General features: G+C 39.7%; 2 pseudogenes; both read left to right on the top strand.

Moving 5' to 3' along the window:
- Positions 1-12389: 12389 nt before the first annotated feature.
- Positions 12390-13900, top strand: LOC141278010 (52 kDa repressor of the inhibitor of the protein kinase-like; annotated as a pseudogene).
- LOC141277809 (52 kDa repressor of the inhibitor of the protein kinase-like) lies at positions 13704-14342 on the top strand (annotated as a pseudogene).
- The last annotated feature ends 4291 nt before the right edge of the window (positions 14343-18633 follow it).

Genomic DNA, 18633 nt, shown 5'->3' with positions numbered 1-18633 from the left:
AACAGTCAGAAAAATTGGAAACTCTTAAATGGAATATCTCATCACAGAAAAATTTCTTCACAAAAGTAAAAAATGAAAATAAGGCTGCAACAAAAGCCAGTTTCCTACTGGCTCATTTGCTAGCCAAGCAAGGAAAGCCATTTACTGCTGGTAAGTTCACTAGATCATGTTGGATTGCAGCAGCTGAAGGAATCTGTCCAGAATAAACAAACTTGCTTAAAACTATTAGCCATTTGGTGTGAAGTGTTGATCCAAGAGTTGAGGACATTGGGAGCAACATCGATAATCAATTAAACAAGAAGGCAAATGATTTCGAGTGGTTTTCCTTGGCTCTTGATGTGTCAGCAGGTATTACTGATACTGTATCTGCTAACACGGAGAGCGATCAACTTGAAGTCTTAACACACATCATGCCCTAGAGCATTTTTCATCTTTCCTTCTCTAGCCAGCTTTCACACATACCACAAAGGTTTCAGATTCGTTCTCTTCTCAAGCAGGGGCATATTTATTCTTGCAAGATTCTAACTGCAGTTCTCAAAGCTCTAGGATAACTATGGTACATTTTCAGAGAGTGTCAGTTTTATTCCAGGATTTGGAGAAAAACTGTTTAAAATGTTTGCCCCTTAAAAGGGTTTTGTGACACATGTACAAGTAAAATTAGCAAAATTCTGCTTTTCCATGTCAGTCAAACTTGTGTTTTTCTTGAATGCATACTGTAGAGTAGAAAATTTTTTATGTGTAGAGAGTGATTGAAAACTCTGGCATTTTTTGGTGTCATCGAGGAACCCATTGATATTAGCTCTGGAGTCTCCTTAAGTGAATGCAAGACGCTACACGAGGCAAGAACAAATTTTGTGGGTATCTGTGGCCCACATTTATACTTTGACCAGAGTAGACAAACTTGAACATGTGACTTCTCAGTGAGTCCAAGAAGGCTGAGATAGCTATTGTACAATAGATATTTATCTACCTTATAAGTTTCTCACCTCGTAAATCACTGTTACTACTTGGATTATACACAAAACCATTGGCTCCTGCAAATCAGCTCCATTTCCTGATATAATTGCCCTCAATCAAATGTTTTGGTATATTGAAATATTTCTGGATAAAATCATATGATATTTAGGATTTGGTTCAAAATAATATGGGATGGGGGAAGTACACTGGAGTAAGGTTTCAAACTCAAGGTCGACTTGCTTTTCATTAGGCAAGAAAAGAGAGGTGATGACCGAAGACAAAAACCTGGATAATTTGACTAACTTGTTCATCGTGGTGATAAAGAATGTCTCACTCAATTTTCTTATTTAATAGCTTTTGGTTTATCTGTTTGAAGTCTAAATAATTTCAGATAACAACTGCAAAGCAAAACTGTTAATTTTTTTTTGGTGAACATCAATAAAATTGTTATAATAAAGATTGAGAGTTAGATGGAAATCATAAGGACTATATCATTGAGATTCTCGGTTCATTTAAGCATAGTGAAAGTTTTGGCTTTAGTGAAACAGAAAACATCATTACTCGTCTTTCTTCAACATAAAAGTGTTTTGACAAGAATCCTGCGGAAATAGTAAAAAAGGCTGACTGGGTCAGAGAGCAGATCACATGACACTGATTACTTGGCCTGTGAGCAGGATGTCGCAGCTCTCAGAATTGTTTATCACAGGAACCTGAAAATACTGCACCATCACTCTCTCTCCAGCAGCATCCTACACATATTTTTTCAGCATTTACCCTTTTGTAGCCCATAAAGCAGTGAAAAACTGTTTGCCGTTTTTTTGTGGGTGTGGGTTCTAGAGACACTGGGACTCCAAAATAGAGAAGAGAAGTTGTCGAGATGATGAATCTGGTATTGGTGTCAGCTGCCTTCGGTGCAGCCCAGTTTTCTGACGTGGACAGAATCCAAGAAAAGCAGCCTCTTCATTGAACCAATGATACAAGCGGAACATTTCTTTTTCCCTGAATGATAATTTAAAACATTTTAATATATTTTAAAATATGGTGTTATTATAGTATAAAATGAAATATTTGTATGGATTTTAATATTTCAAAAAGAGACTTCAAAGAAACTTAATGATTTTATTGGCTACTTTGGCCATACCCCCCTACTCTCCAGAGTATGATTTGTTCTCCGCTGCTAGGAGGGGTAACTGGTGGAAAATACTGAAAAGTCCTGATTGAACTGGTTTTCTTTTTTAAAGGAAAGCTTAGGAAGGTATCAATTATTTAAAACTTCTCTAAACCACACCTGTGGGGAGAAATTCTTCTCAGTTATTTAAAAATCAGGCTAACAAAATATTTTTACATAAACAGTAGTTTTATTATTTTCTAATACTCTAGTATATTCAAAGTAGGCTAAGAAAGCATTGCCTAATAGAGAATCGGTGAAATGGGGGGAAAATGAGTTGATTTAAGAAACCATGGGCTTACCACAAATCAATTCCTAAATTGAAATTTATTATTTGCATAGACATTAAAGATAATGCCTGAAACCTTTTAAAAAACTAAGTAAAATTTCCTGTATAATTCTGTAGACAGCCTAAATTTTCTATGGGAACAATTATCTCTAAGGTAAAAGGGGAAAATTTGATTTTGTCCCTTCAAATGATCACAAATGGTCAAATCTGTTTTAGGAAGGTTTTTATTATAACCTACATTGCACAGAAAGGATGCTTGGGTGGTATTTGTGGGAATGCCCAGAAAAAAATGTATCGTCTGGTCAAAGCTGAGACATCGAGGTCAGTATTTTCATCCCATCCTGTCCTTGGGCTCCAGGATGCAGGGATTGTGGCTTTCAAGTGAGCGCCACAAGTCTTTCCACTCTGTCCCTACAGAAACTATTTCCTTAACCAGAACTGCTGGCGCTTATTGTGCACAGAGTGGGAACAAACTCCTGGCACAAGGCTAGAATGTGTTCAGCATTCTGAGAATTGCTTTAGCAATTCTCCCCTCTGTAATGCATCCATATATTTTTTCTCTCTACTAGACATTTCCGCTAGTATACAAATATAGTACTATTTCTTCCACGTAAAAAACAAACAAACAAACAACCACTCCTGACCTCATTCCCCCATCTAGCTTACTGCTCTATTTCTGTTCCTGCCACAGAAAAACTCCTCAAAATCATCTACCCCGCTTGTCTGCAATTCCTCTCCCCTTCTCTTCTGAGCCCACTCACTCAGGCCTCTACCCCGACCTCTTCACATAAGTTGCCCTTGTTAGGGCTATTAATGTCTCCCACGTTGTAAAATCTAAGGCACATCTTCTTTATCCTTACTTGACCCATCAGCAGTGTCCCCGACAATTGATCACTTTATTTTTCTTCCTTGTAACATTTGCTGCCTCTGGTTTTCAGGACACCCCTCTCTCCTGGCTCTCCTCTCTCCTCAATGGCTGCTACTTGGTCTCCCTGGTTCCTCCCGTCTCTCTGACTTGAAACGCAGGACTGCTCCAGGGCTCCGTTTTGGCTCTTTGTCTTAGACTACAATTTCTCCTGGGGAATCTCATTCAGTCTCATGCACGTAGATGACATCCAAATGCACATTTCCAGCCCTGACCTGTCCACACGCATATATTCAGCTGCCTGCTCCACATTTCTACTTGTATGTCTAACAGGCGTCTCAATTTTCGTATGTCCCAAACTGAACTCCTGATCTTTCCCCCCAAACCTGCTTCTCCCTGAGTCTGCCTCTGCTTATTTAGTTAAAGTAATTCCAACCTTCCAGTGGCTCAGGCTATAAACTTTGGACTCATTGGCCTTCACTCCACTCTTTCTCTTGAATAAAATGCTGAAAGAAAACGCTGAAGTCTGCTCAACATAATGCTTAAAGACGAAGGGCTAGAATTCTTACCACTGCCTAAAAGTTGCAAAAGGGCTACTGCCACCTCTTTCTCTCTAGAAATGCCAAGCTTCCAACCATCAGCTATAATCACCCTTTGGAGAGACCAGGAAGCTTCTGTTCAGACCTGCAACTTCTACTAACTGGGTAACAATTGTTCAAACTGGTTCCAGGAAGGAAGGAAAAACACAAGGTTGGACATCACGTTCCCTTTATACACACCACTTATATACGCCACATATTTTCACACACATTTCTTTTATTCTCTACTTTCAAGTGGTCAACCTTTCCACCAAGTACCAAAGGGGAGCTCTGTGGCCCTGGAGACACCAACTGCTGGAAAAGTTCTTTGCAGAGCACGTAGGTGCCATAGTTGCTGCTGGGCACTTGTATTGGAGAAACAGAGCTGGCCTCACCTCCTTTGGGGACATATCAATACAGAGAGGATTCCCAAGTAGTGAGGAAAAATGCTCCCATGGGTAGAATGTAGAATTTAAATCCCTCTGGGAGTTTTTAAACAGTAAAGTATGTCTTCTGCTTTTTTGAAAATCAGCCCATCTGTAATTTCTTTGAAGATAAGAGATCTGTTTTCTACTTTTTTTTGTACCACTTCCAAGAGCCTGAGTGAGGTGCTTTGCATTTGATGGGTCAAAAAAAATGTTGCTGATTGCTCTGAACTTTATCCTGCCCCTTGGGAACTGGGTGGGTTCCTTTATTCTTTAAGGACTAAATCATATTTCTATGTGTTTGTATCTCCAAGACCCAAAGAAGCACCTACTTGCCACATTTGCATTTGATGGGTGCTTTGCATTTGATGGGTCAAAAAAAATGTTGCTGATTGCTCTGAACTTTATCCTGCCCCTTGGGAACTGGGTGGGTTCCTTTATTCTTTAAGGACTAAATCATATTTCCATGTGTTTGTATCTCCAAGACCCAAAGAAGCACCTACTTGCCACATTTGCATTTGATGGGTGCTTTGCATTTGATGGGTCAAAAAAAATGTTGCTGATTGCTCTGAACTTTATCCTGCCCCTTGGGAACTGGGTGGGTTCCTTTATTCTTTAAGGACTAAATCATATTTCTATGTGTTTGTATCTCCAAGACCCAAAGAAGCACCTACTTGCCACACAAGCAGGTAAAGATACACAAGCCCCAGTGAAGAAGGCACTCATGCAGTCTTGGAAAGTTGCTCTTCTGGTGGGACATCACTGAGGCTTCAGGCAACAGGGGAGATGAGGAGAAAGGAACTTAAGGTAGCCAAGTGTTCTGTATGCTACCAGTTTATTAGGAGGAATTCTGATAGGATCCTTAGTTTATCACTACTAACAGCTCTGCCTTCTCCTTTGCAAATTGGCATTTGTATTCTGTCATCATTTTTACTATCAACCTTGCAGTCTTTAGTGCCTTAAATTCATTTAAATACATTTCTTCTTCCTTACCCACAATCCAACATACATAAGTGATTCTGATAAAAAAGAAATGGGACATTATCTGATAGATATCCTCAAAGACTTAAAATATTTTTAAGAGCTACATCTGAAAAAGTTGTGACAAAGGAGTATGATGAAATCACTTAGTATTTATGTTTTAACTTTACTTTCTGTTAAATGTAATTTTGAAATGTTCTTTTCTAGAAAAGATACATGAATGATAAGGTTCTTTAAAAAAAAAAGAAGGTGCACAATAGAAACCTGTTAGAGCTATTACTAAGGAAACCCATGAACCCATGAAGAAATGCCCGTAAATAAGTGCAAGTGACTGATGCAGATTAGAAGCTCAATTATGGTTTCAAAGAAAAAAATGCTAAAAGCAAAGATAGAGGAATAACTTTCTTTTTTCCCCAAGTTTTACTGAGGTGTAACTGATGTATAACATGGTATTACTTCAAGGTGTACAACCTAATAACTTGATTTATGTAAACATTGCAAAATGATTACAATAGTCTAGTTAATATCCATCATCTCATACCGTCATATGTTTTTTTCTTGTGATTAGAATTTTAAGATCTACTCTCTTCACAACTTTCAAATATACAATATAGTATTGTTAACTATAGTTATCATGCTGTACATTGCATCCCCAGAACTTTTTTTTTTTTTTTTTTTTGCGGTACGCGGGCCTCTCACTGTTGTGGCCTCTCCCGTTGTGGAGCACAGGCTCCGGACGCACAGGCTCAGCGGCCATGGCTCACGGGCCCAGCCGCTCCGCGGCATGTGGGATCTTCCCAGACCGGGGCACGAACCCATGTCCCCTGCATCGGCACTGCGCCACCAGGGAAGCCCCCGAACTTATTTCTTATAACTGGAAGTTTGTATCTTTTGACCCCCTTCACCCATCCCCTCCATCCGCCACCTCTGGCAACCACCAATCTGTTCTGTTTCTACGAGTTCATTTTTTTTAGATTCCAAATATGTAATACTATATGGCATTTGTCTTTCTCTGTCTGACTTATTTCACTAGAAATAACTTTCTTATTAGAAAGGTTGTATTAGTCAGGGTTCTCCAGAGATACAAAACCAATAGGATAGAGAGAGAGAGGGACAGAGAGAGAAGAGAGACTAATTTTAAGGATTGGCTCATGGAATTTTAGAGGCTAGAGAGTCTGCAGTCTTTAGGGCAGGCAGGCAGAGTTTCTCTATTGCAGTCTTGAGGAGAATTCCTTCTCCTTTGGGAAACCTCAGTCTTCGATTTTAAGACCTTCAACTGATTAGAAGAGGCTTACTTACATCATGGAAGGTAAACTGCTTTATTCAAAGTCTACTGATTTAATGTTAATCATATCTAAAAATACCTTCACAGCAACATCTAGACCGGTGTTTGACCAAACAGCTGGGCCAGGTTGACACACAGAGTTAACCATCACAGAGGTAGTCAAGAAGGCGTGTTCTCCCTCTAGTTCTCCTTCAGCTGAGGAAGGAAACAGCTCTGAGTACTCAGGGATGCGGTGCACTGGGCAAAGTCACCTAAGCTTGTTCAAGACTAGCAGACACCAGCCTAAAGCTTAAGTTAAAGCCTCAGCGGAAGAAGTAAGAGGTTTTGGTAGTTGACAAAGCTGCTGAAGGTCCCAGAACTGTGACTAGGGCCCTTGGAAGACCAAATTCAAGAAGGGTTCAGGGTGAACTTGAAAATTCTGTTCTTCTCAAGGCTTAGATAAAACGAAGCAAGATAATACTAGAATAAGCAATAATCGATAACATCGAAATTAGTATGGGATAAAATTAATTATACCTAGGTATTTTTTGAAACTGCTTCCAATTGTGTGTAATGCTTTACACTTAAGGAGAATTCTAGGAATTATTTATGTCTAGGTCCTGTATGAGAGTACTATTTCTTTTAAAAAATCAAAAGCACATCAGTCTTTGACCCTCTTAACCACTGTCTGTGAGAATGGCACCTAGTGGTAGCTTAATTAATACCTAAGTAGAAATAAAACAACTTCTGGAACGCTAGCTTTGCAAATCTAAGCCAAAACCTATCATGTGAGAGCAAAAGTCCAAACTGTTGCTTTAAAATATTCCTTCTAAACATCTAACTCTTGACTCTTCCTCCCTTATTCCTCTTCTTTGAATTTCAGCGAAGAACAACACACATTCTTAAGAAACATGCTTTTATTATGCCTTCCATTACCAATCTTGTGTTCATCTACTTAGCAAGGGGATTGACACCATTTCTACTCTCCTGGTTCCTGGTCATTTTAATAAATCCAGCATTCATGCTTTACATTGTATAGAAACAAATCTTCCACCAGGGCCTTCACTTTGGCCCTAATGAAATATACCCATTTCTAAAATTGTCTGTAATATTCCAGAGGTTTAATAGGAGGAAAAGGAAGTGGGGAGTTCCTATTGTGCTCACTCAAGTTTTCTCACATGATCCCTACCGGGGCCCAGGTTGGCAAATCCACAAAGAACGAGCTCTTTCCTAAGAAAAAGAAAGTAGATGTGAGAAGTTCTGTTTCTCCTGCCAAAACTCTTTCCATCATCCCAATTATATGAAAAAAAAAAAAAACTGAAGAAAAACGCAGATTAAGGGATGGGAAACTGTCAGAGATTAGAATAGTGGCTCTATCCTTTATTGACAGGCTAGGGAAGCTGGCCTTCTTTACACTATGGATTTGAAAACTATTATATGATATTGTTGGGGCCAGTGATATCGCTACCTCTCTGGGAATGGGGTGGATTAACTAGGAATGTATTATCAATTCTAAAGGGCTGGCTACTAAGTCTGCGACTCTTCCTTTTTTCTTTCTCTTTGCCCTCTAGTTATTTACAGAACTCTTAGTGCTCATTAGCACCTTCAGCCCGGGCTGAAACATGGAAAATAATTATTTTCCAAATGATCATTTCCCATAGATCTGTCTTCATTTCTAGGCACCAACCCTGCATTGGTTTCCATACTACATTAGAGGGGATTATATTGTTCTCTTCCACATTTTATTGTTAACACAAGCTGGTATGGATGTGACTGTACACTTCTGTGGGTAGGCTACGTAGAGCAATGTACCGTTATTCATTTCCTGCCCATTCTTCTATTCCAGAGAGACATTTATTCTTATGCTGGAACAACTACTGACAGGCCACAAACTTATTCAGAGACATTTAATCCACAGCATCTCAGCGGCTAGGATAGGGCTGATGCTCCATTGGTAGCAGCTGCCGAGAGGTTCTGTGCCTCCCTGTTGTGTTAGAAATTATTTTTATGGCACATTTTCTGAAAACTGTTAAGATTTTACCGGCCTATAAACAACTCAGCTAGAGAAAACTGCTATACCCTACACAAGGAAATTTGGGGGAAAAGCAGTAGAATTCAGGGCCAAGTGGCTGTCCATAGTGTCTGACAAGAAAGATTATTCTAGAAATGATGAGAGAGTAAACTCTGCCCAAAGATGAGTATGGTAAAATGTCAGAGAGGCTGTGTTAAGAAAGAGCATTTTTATTATAATGGGATATCAGTGTTCAGTGGAATGCAGAAGCTGCTCATTTTCTTCCTCCCCCATTTGTCTACTTTTTATCCTGGATTTGGACTCTTCCACGGCCAGACAGATCAGCCTCAATGCGGCAAAGCCTCTGGGGGCAGCCATTTCAGAGGCAGCAAGCAAAGATGAAGAGTCGGTGTGCAAGGTCAGTGTGCAAGGTCAGTGTAACAGAGGCTGCTTTCTTATTCTGAAATTCCTGGTTGATGGGAATGCTCTGCCACCCACTACTGGATGGCATCCAGGATGATTTCTGATTCTTCCAAGGAACTCAGTTTAGAGAATGAGTTAACGCCCCCGTCTTTCCTTCACTCTCTAGAAGGCTTGCTGTAGACTAATAATTTCCTGTCATAGTTATAGAGCAAAGAAGCTTGGCTTTCATTACAATAGGGGCATAAAAATATTAATTTAGAAAAAAAATGAATTCAGCTACTATGGTTGGATAAAAAGTCAATATGATGAGATTTGTTAAGTTCATAAATGACCTCAGGGTGGTAATCTGCAAATGGGAAACTGAGTCAACTCTGTGTGTGAATAGGAATGAGGCAGTTTCCCCTGTGCTGGTTCAAGTAGCCATCCCTACACTGGGGAACCTTAGGAAGAACCTGGGAAGTATTGGGTTGGCCAAAACGTTTGTTTGGGTTTTTCCGTAACCTCTTATGGAAAAACCCAAAAGAAAATTTTGGCCAACCCAATATACTCCATATAAAGTAAATTCCAGGGGCATTCACTGAAGCCAAAGCAAAACTAGTGTCCAGCCCAGAAAACTGACCCATATCATACCAGTATTTAGTTCTGGGGATTAATGGAAGTAGGAAGGAGAATACATTTTTATTGTTTACTTTGCCATCTTGTTTGCAGACTGCCTGGTTAATGTAGGTTACTTTGAGCATAGCAGCCACAGAAACTCTGAGTGCAGAGGGAAACAATTCTTGTGGGTATGGTTAAGTAGCATATATCTTTCTCATTAGGTAATCTCAGATATTTTTATAAACACATCTCAGAGTCCCCAGAGCTCTGCTGGGTACAGAAGGTTTTTCAATAACTTTTTTTGTAGGAACTTTCCACAATGATAGAAACTCATCCCTGCCGTTCAGTTAACTTGAGGTTTTCCTAATGGTTGACTACTTAATTCTCCGAATTCAGGTTCCCACAGTAAAATAACTTGCTCCTTCTACTTCTAGGGTTGTTTCGTGAGTATCTGGTGTTCTTTCATCTGTGGCTGCCCACATCCAATTCTGATTATCGTTCTAGTTTGCATACAGCGGCACTTCTAATTTGTCCGTGCACTGAAGGCTAGTGCTCTCTGAAATCCATGCCTTGATGACTGGTGACTTTGCTACCACTGCAAGGAGTGTGATGGATGTCTACATGTCTTCTGTTAAGCTTCTGGCAAAAGCCAGAGCACCAGACACTGAGGAATGTAAGTTTATAATATAGCATATCAGACATGTAATATGGTTATTCAACCGCCCCTTCTAGAGTACTGGATCCTGAACATGTATGCAGGCATTTCCTTACTGGTTTTAATGAGTGCTTTGGTTCTTTTTTTTTTTTTTTTGCGGTATGCGGGCCTCTCACTGTTGTGGCCTCTCCCGTTGCGGAGCACAGGCTCCGGACGCACAGGCTCAGGGGCCTTGGCTCACGGGCCCAGCCGCTCCGCGGCATGTGGGACCCTCCCGGACCAGGGCACGAACCCGTGTCCCCTGCATCGGCAGGCGGATTCTCAACCACTGCGCCACCAGGGAAGCCCGTGCTTTGGTTCTTTAGGGAAGACAAAGGTAAAAGAATGAGGACCCCAGGGGAATTTTCCACTCAATTCCTAGAACACAAGTACCCTAAATGCAGTATTCTTTGGTCTAGTCTAATTTATCCCTAGGAACACTGTCTGAATATTAATAACTATCTTCAAGGTAGCCTAACTGTCCAGTAGTGTGTACCAGAAGCCACTATCATAAGGAATCCCTTTGGTGTACTTGTCCTGCATCCAGTCATGAACCTGTGGGGAGATGAGAGATTTCTAGTTTGTCTACAGACTGTAGGGTGGCTAAGGGACCTCTTACCTTCAGGGTAGACCCAGAAGATAAGCCTTTGGGGAAGAGGTTTTGTTTAGTCTTGTGTCAGCTGTTAAGGAGAATTCCAATGGGAGAGGTCTGCTCATCTGAGCATTTCTTTTCCCTTTGAAGAATTCCAGGGCATTCCAGTTTGGCTCAGAATACGTGGCGAATTGAAGTAAAAGCAGACCTTTCTCGGAGTAGCTGTGAGCTACAATAGTTTCACATCATCACCACCCAGGAATGATATGACAGAACTGTGTGGTTGTAGGAAATACTTCAAGAAAATATATTGAGATAATACCTTTTGTTTTTTGTTTTTTGCGGTATGCGGGCCTCTCACAGCCGTGGCCTCTCCCGCTGCGGAGCAACAGACTCCGGACGCGCAGGCCCAGCGGCCATGGCCCACGGGCGCAGCCGCTCCGCAGCATGTGGGATCCTCCCGGACCGGGGCACGAACCCCCATCCCCTGCATCGGCAGGCGGACTCTCAACCACCGTGCCACAAGGGAAGCCCAAGATAATATCTTTTAAAGTTTATGAATTTCTTTGTCCTCTAGGATTTACTGAGCTCAATCTCAGCTTATACTCAGACATTCTGATTTAATTATCTAGGATGGGGACCAGGGGTCCTGATGATCTGAATATGCAGCCTGCATTGAGAGCCACCAACTACCTAACCCCCTCATTCTACAGATGAGGAAATTGGAGGATTAATTAAAATGGCACCAATACAGCATATTGAAGTAAAAAAATTTTTTCATAAATATGTAGTTAATAATTTTTAAAACCTGAAACTTCTTGACCAAGGGAGACTTAACTGTCTAGACAACTGTTTACCATTTCCACTTTTTTGGGGGGTGGGGGAGGACTAAAGGTCTCCTTATCTCTGATATTTAACTCCGTGAACATGGATTAACCTCTCTAACCTTACTTTGAAAGAATTACCAGCCAAATATTTATCCACAGGAGCTGACACAAGCAAGTTTAAAAAGAAAAAAGAGGGACTTTCCTGCTGGTTCAGTGGTTAAGACTCTGTGCTTCCAATGCAGGGGGCATGGGTTCAATCCCTGCTCCTCAACTACTCAACTCTGCATCAGAGCACGAAAGCAGACACAGAACGGACATGGCTATGCTCCAATAACACTTTCTTTACATAGTCAGGTGGCAGGATGGATTAGGCATCAGGCCACTGTTTGCTGAGTCGGCAGGCGGACTCTCAACCACTGCGCCACCAGGGAAGCCCCTTATCTTTAACTCTTGAAGAGAATGGAAACAATACCTAAAAAACCTTTATTTGAAATTTCCTTAAAAGAACTTTTTTTTTTTAGATTTAAGTATAGTTGATTTACAATATTATATTAGTTTCAGGTGTACAACATAGTGGTTCAATACTTTTATAGAGTATACTCCATTTAAAGTTACTACAACATAATGGCTATATTTCCCTGTGCTGTACAGTATGTCCTTGTTTACTATTTATTTTATACATAGTAGTTTGTATTGAAATTTCAATTCTTATGTAAAACAAAACCTACCTCTGGATGGACATGAGGCTGATGAACTCCCATAAATTCTCTTAACTTCTGATAACTCTCAAGCATTGCAGAAGTACAAGACAGATTCTGGTGAAGAGGTCCTGAGAAGGCACTTTGAGACAACACCAGTTAACATACTGTTGGCAAACAGTAGAATCAGCTCCTAGAGATCCGTGAGAGCCTCATTCAGGAAGAAACCCTCAGGAAAGTGAGGGACTCGTGATTATGATGATGTGTGAACATAGCTGGGGAAGAACACCAGACCGTCCTGGTGAGGTTTGCTGAGGAATTTCATACTCAAGAGAAGAATTTGTAGGCTTCCTTCCTCAACAAGTTGATACAGAAATTCTGGTTATGTAATTTCACACTGGGGTAACTGAGAAGTAGGGACTAAATATGGAGCACTGTCATGGCCAGGCAGACGTTGTATCCAGTAGATTTTCTTCAAAAATGAAAGTTGTTGCTTTAAGACTCGTAGGGAAGTATCCCTAAGCTGTCTACACACTCTGTTCTTCCTGTGCCTTACATATGTGGTTGGCAAAATCAGTGCCTGTTAGGGGCGTACCTGTCGCATTGGGAACGATTGAGGAAGGTTGTTCTTTTATCCATCAATTACCATGACTCTTTTAGAACTTGACAGTGTAATTTCTGTCTCTTCTCAGAATAATGAAAAGGGTAATGACCTGAAGGAAATTTATCATTCTCAGTGGACAGACAAGAATGATGCTTTTGAAATTTAAACAGATCTCCTGCAAGCACTTACTTTATGTTTAGATGGAATAACCATCTAGCTGGCTGAGCATTTGTCCTCTGCAGTGTATCAACAGATTTTTATTTCATTTTTGTCACTGTTGTCCTTTAAAGTGTCCTATCTTAACCTCTTTAAAAAGTCCTATCTTTTTCAAGAGTCTTTGGAGAAAATCTCCAGGGGCAAATCTTTGATGTTTTCTTTGCAGTCAGTAGAATGACTGCAGCGTTGCATTCACTAACGAGGCGATGGAAAATATTAAAACTTACCATGGATTTCGGTTTGAGGAAGCCATAAGTTTGATAACCAAACCTGATATTCAAATGAAACTCCCTGGGAAATTCCACAGAGTTCAGCAAGGTAACCCGGAATCTCAATTAACCTCTGAGACTTACTCTGAAGAATCCCTAAGTGTTCCAACAGTGGAGTTACTCGGGAACTTAAAGATACAGCTGACCCCTGAACAACACAGGTTTGAACTGCACAGGCCCACTTATACGGGATTTTTGCAACAATAAACACCACAGTACTACGTGATCCACAGTTGGGCAAATCCATGGATAGGAAGGAACTGTGGTTAGGGAGAGCTGATTGTGCAGATCGACTGCAGGCAGTGTTGGTGCCCCTAACCCCCAAGTTGTTCAAGTACCAACTGTATATACTCAGAACAACACCCCAAAGCGTGTAAATGCTTATCTCTGGTACCATCGGTCACAGCTCAAATTCAACACATCAGAGGAATAGCATGCTGACGTGTACACAAGTGACTTAGCGAACCCTGACACACTCTCAGCCCAGCTCCACAATTGGAGAATCAAGCAGAAACACAGAAGGACAGAGGTAGAGCTTCCATCCACCCCTTATGAAGCCCTCCACCTGCCTGGCCTCAAGTGTTTTCCCAATGTTCATGCATTGCTGAAGGGCCTTTGCATGCTTCCTGTGATGGAGGTTGAGAATGAGCCCCATGAAAATGGAGGAAAGCAGCTCAAAGCACACCTGAGGAACACTTTGACAGACCTAAGCTCAAGTAACTTGGTTTTGCTTAAAATGAATTTTTATATAAAACATGACCTGGATTTCATGGTAGACACATATATCAAACTATACAACTATGCTTCCTACAGATAATTCATAAACTATCAAAATACCTAAAAGAATGTTTAAAAATAGGTTTTCTCCTATATTTAATATTTGAAGGAAAAGCTGTAAGGTGCACGTAGGCACCTTAATCTTTGACTATCTTTGCCTACAGGGCTCTGACTGAATACATTAGCCATTGATAATCTATCTACCTGTTTAAACAACCACCGCAAGCAATTATACCCCAATAAAGATGTTAAAAAAAAAAAAAAAAAACACAACCACCGTTTTAACGCTCACACTTTGAAAACTTATCTGGTCTTCCAGAAGATAGTACTGAAAGCGCCACATTTCATTTCTGCATGATCTCTGGTACCGGCACTCTGGAATTGTTCAAAGTCATTTCAAACATAGCATCTATTATCACTGTGGACCCAACTGTACTGAGTTATCAGTTCTTTGAAGGAATAAATTTTGGGGAGGTGGGGGAGGAAGGAATACATTTTATAAAATATTACAACGAATCTCACAACTGGCCTTTGACTAGTTGAAGGTTTAAGTATATTGTTAAACATTTGTAATGTACAGTGAAGGGAATTACCAGAGAGAGAGAGAGAAACTGTGAGCTGGTTAAACCGTGTAGTTTTGTCTTTATCAACTGAACCTAAAGGAACAAGTTACAATTGAAGTTCAGATGAAGAGCCTACCACTGTTGTTCCACATCTGGTTGCTGCCATCTACGTTACTTTGTGGAGCCTACACCTTCTTTTATCATAACCTTTTTATCAGGTATATGTTAAACACTTCTGCATCACGCTCAAGACAGAATTAGAGGCAATGGGTACAACTGATTTACTGTTTTCTTCTGCTTTTTCTCTGACTACACTTACTTCATCTTGAGCTGGAAAACTTGCAAAAATAAATGTTTTGTGGTTCATTTAGGAATGACTGTATATATGGCTATTGTCTTTAGTGAGGAGAATAAATTTTATTTTAATCTAAATGAATTTTTATTTCATCTTATTTCAACGAAATAAGCTTATTTCAATATAAATAAAATATGGATTTGGCTTTTCAATAAATTTGTTTTAAAATTTCATTTTGAAAACATTGTGCCTAGATGAGTTTGCTGGTGAATTCTTCCAAACTTTGAATATGGAAAAAATTACACCAATTCTCTATAATCTCTTTCAGAAGACAGAAGCAGAGGAAATACTTCCTAACTGATTTTATGAGGCCAGAATTACCATGATATCAAAACTAGACAAAGACATTACAAGAAAAGGAAGAAACAGACTGATCTCTCTCATGAACATAAATGCAAAAATATTTAGCAAAATATTAGCAAACCAAGTCCAATAATGTATAAAAAGTATTATACACCATGACCAAGTGGGATTTATCCCAGGTATGCAAGATTGGTTCAACATTCAAAAATCAACTAATGTAGGGCTTCCCTGGTGGCACAGTGGTTGAGAGTCCGCCTGCTAATGCGGGGGACGTGGGTTCGAGCCCCGGTCCGGGAGGGTCCCACATACCGCGGAGTGGCTGGGCCTGTGGGCTGTGGCCGCTGGGCCTGTACGTCCGGAGCCTGTTCTCCACAGCGGGAGGGGCCACAGCAGTGAGAGGCCCGCGTACCGCAAAAAAAAAAAAAAAAAAAAAAACCCAAAAATCAACTAATGTAATCCATCACATCAACAGGCTAAAGAAAATCACATGATCATATCAATAAATGCAGGAAAAACATTTGACAAAATCCAACACCCATTCCTAATAAAATCTATCAGAAAACTAGGAAAAGAGGGAAATATCCTCAACTTCATAAAGAACACCTACAGAATACAGCTAAAATACTTAATGGTGAGAAGGTAATTGTCTGTGTAGAAAATGTGAAAGAATCAACCAAAAAAATCCTGGAACTAATAAGCAATTATAGCAAGGTTGCAGGATACAAAGTTAATATACAAAAGCCAATCATTTTCTTATGTACCAGCAATGAAGAAGTGGAATCTAAAATGAAAAACACACTATCATTTACATTAGCACTTAAAAAATCTAATACTGAGGTATAAATCTAACAAAATATATGCAAGGTCTATATGAGGAAAAATACAGAACTCTGATGAACAAAATCAGAGAAGAGCTAAATAAATGGAGAGATATTCCATGTTCACAGACAGGAAGACTCAATATTGTCAAGATATCAGTTCTTTCCAACTTGCTCTATAGATTCAACACAATCACAATAAAAATCCCAGAAAGTTATTTTTGTAGATGTTGACAAACTGATTCTGAAGTTTCTATAAAGAGGCCAAAGACCCAGAATAGCCAACACAACATTGAAGGAGAAGAACAAAACTGGAAGACTGATACCACCAGACTTCAGGACTTACTATAAAGCTACAGTAATCAAAACAGAGTGGTATTGGCATAAGAATAAAGAAATAGATCAAGGGAACAGAGTACAGAGCCCAGAAACTGACCCACATAAATACAGTCAACTGATCTTCAATGAAGGAGCAAAGGTAATATAATAGAGCAAAGATAGTCTTCTCAACAAATGGTACTGGAACAACTGGACATACACATGCAAAAAAAAAAAAAAGGAATCTAGACACAGACCTTGTACCTTTCACCAAAACTAAATCAAAATGGATCACAGGCCTAAATGTAAATGCAAAAATATAAAACTCCTAGAAGATAACACAGGCGAAAATCCTAGTTGACCTTAGATACAGGGGTAACTTTTTAGATACACCAAAGGCATGATCCATGAAAGAGATAATTGATAACCTAGACTTCATTAAGATTAAAAACTTCTGCTCTGTGGAAGACAATGTCAAGAGAATAAGAAGACAAGCCACAGACAGACATATTTGCAAAAGACACATCTGATAAAGGACTATTGTCCAAAATATACAAAGAACCCTTAAAACGCAACAATAAGAAAACAAATAACCCAACTGAAAAATGGGCCAAAGACCTTAACAGACGCCTCATCAAAAAAGATGTACAGAAGGAAAATAAGCATATGAAAAGATGCCATCACAATATATGTCTTCAAGGATATGCAAATTAAAACAACAGTGAGATTGCCACAACTATCAGAATGGCCAAAATCCAGAAAACTGACAACACTAAATGCTGACAAATACGTAGAGCAACAGGAACTCTCATACATTGCAAAATGGTACAGCTGCTTTGGAAGACAGTTTGACAGTTACTTACAAAACTTAAAAAAAAAATACTTAAAAAAGTCAGCTTTATATTGAAGTATAATTGACATATAAAATTGTACCATACTTAAAAAGTATACACTGTGGTGATTTGATTACACGTATACTTTGTGAAAGGATTCCCCATCTAGTTAATTAACACATCCTCTTACCATATAATCCAACAATCACACTCCCTGGTACTTACTCAAAAGAGTTTAAACACTTATATGTACATAAAAACATGCACACAGATGTTTATAGCAGCTATATTCATAGTTGCCAAAAGTTGGAGCAACCAAATGTCCTTCAGCAGGCAAATCAATAAACTATGGTACACTTTAGTTATTTATTTTTGGCCAGGCCACATGGCATGTGGGATCTTTGTTCCCTGACCAGGGATTAAACCCGCACCCCCTTCATTGGAAGCGTGGAGTCTTAACCACTGGGCCGCCAGGGAAGTCCCAATCTGTGGTACATTCAGACAATGGAATATTATTCAGTGTTAAAAACAAATGAGCTATGAAAAGCCATGAAAAGACACAGAGGAAACTTAAGTACATGGTACTAAGTAAAAGAAGCCAATCTGTAAAAGTTACATACTCTATGATTCCAACAACATGACATTCTGGAAAAGGCAAAACTATGGAGATAGTAAAAAGATCAGTGATTGCCAGGGGTTAGGGTGGAAGGAGGGACCAAGAGGTGGAGTACAAAAGACTTAGTGCAGTGACAATACTCCGTAATGCTATAATGGTGGATACACGTCATTATACATTTGTCAAACCCATATAACGCACAACACTAAAAGGGAAAGCTAATGCACGCTGTGGACTCTGGGTGATTATTATACGTCAATGACGTTCAATGACTGTAACAAATGTACCACTCTGGTGGGGGGATGTTGATAGTGGAGGAGGCTGTGGGTGGGCAGGAAGGAAGAATATGGTAAATCTTGCCTTTTCTGCTCAATTTTGCTGTGAATCTGAAACTGCTCTAAAAAAATAAAGTCTAGTTTTTAAAAATTTAATTCACAGAGTGATTTTTTAAAAATATTTATTTATTTACTTATTTGGCTGAGCTGGGTCTTAGTTGCCACACAATCTTTGTTGCTGCGTGTGGGGTCTTTTAGTTGTAGCATGTGAACTCTTAGTTGCAGCACGTGGGATCTAGTTCCCTGACCAGGGATCA

This window comes from Tursiops truncatus, chromosome 2 (assembly GCF_011762595.2).
Source record: "Tursiops truncatus isolate mTurTru1 chromosome 2, mTurTru1.mat.Y, whole genome shotgun sequence".
Taxonomy (NCBI): Eukaryota; Metazoa; Chordata; class Mammalia; order Artiodactyla; family Delphinidae; genus Tursiops; species Tursiops truncatus.
The sequence above is the reverse complement of the archived record's forward strand: the minus strand, read 5'-3'. Positions and strand labels throughout refer to the sequence as shown.